Genomic DNA, 1,074 nt, shown 5'->3' on the forward strand with positions numbered 1-1,074 from the left:
GTGTGTGTGTGTGTGGGGGGGGGGGCATCCAGTACATAGTCATTAATTTTGCAGATTTGCGTGCTTCTCTTGCGACGGGTATACATCATGGTAGATCTACATGGTGTGTGGGGGGGGGGGGGTAACAAAATTAGTTGTGGGCCAGTGTGGCAAGTGAAATCCTCCTCCGGCTCCATCAAATCTGACCTGGGCGTGCGGGGAGGTCCAGGCAATGAACCCATGTCATGGGGCTGGGCGTCGTAAACATAGGGTATTTTACGACGCCCGCGGCCCGATCACTAATAATAATAATAATTCGCGGGATTCGGGTTGGCATCGCTTGAATGTTCAGAAGTACAATCATGTAACTAACTTCAGAAGCACACAAACTAGCCTTCGCTTCCGCAGGCCACCACTATACTATGCCCCGATCACTACAGTCTACAGTATTATAAAAACTAAAACTAAGGCCGAGTAAAAAAAATTACTAGATGATCGTCCTTTTTTTTGGAAAAATCGGGGAGGGCGGGAGGATTTTATTTTTATTTTTTTACTTTTTACCCTCTCATGCACACAGTGTACACAACAACATCAAGGTTTTTTTTCTCTTTTTTTCTTTTTTTTTCTTTTTTTCTTTTTCTTTCTTCAGCAGATCGATACTGACGTTGTGATATACTAGTAGTATGTGGTCCATATAGTAAAGAAAGTATTAAACAAAGCGTGCACATGTTTCCTGCATCCGCGATCGGTAAAAAACCAACGATTTCGGCAAAAACTCACGATTTAAAAAATAAAATATTTCTTGGGGCGCTGACAAAAACTGGGGCGGACGGGGACGATCATCTAGCTTTTTTTTTTACTTGGCCTAAAAAGCCTACTCCCGGATCCCGATCACCATGCACTACGAAAGTACCACTGCATGCATCGCAAGCGTAGGTCTACTACTCAACTACATGTACGTCTACCATGGTCTACCAGGGTTACCAGTCTCACCACATGTTTCACCACGAACCTACCGACGGTGATCTGCATGCTCGGGAAAATCAGCAGGTGTTGTTCTGCAGTTTTGCTGTTCAACAACGGTTGTAGGAGTTG

The sequence above is a fragment of the Sycon ciliatum genome, chromosome 7, assembly GCF_964019385.1.
Source record: "Sycon ciliatum chromosome 7, ocSycCili1.1, whole genome shotgun sequence".
NCBI classification, from domain to species: Eukaryota; Metazoa; Porifera; class Calcarea; order Leucosolenida; family Sycettidae; genus Sycon; species Sycon ciliatum.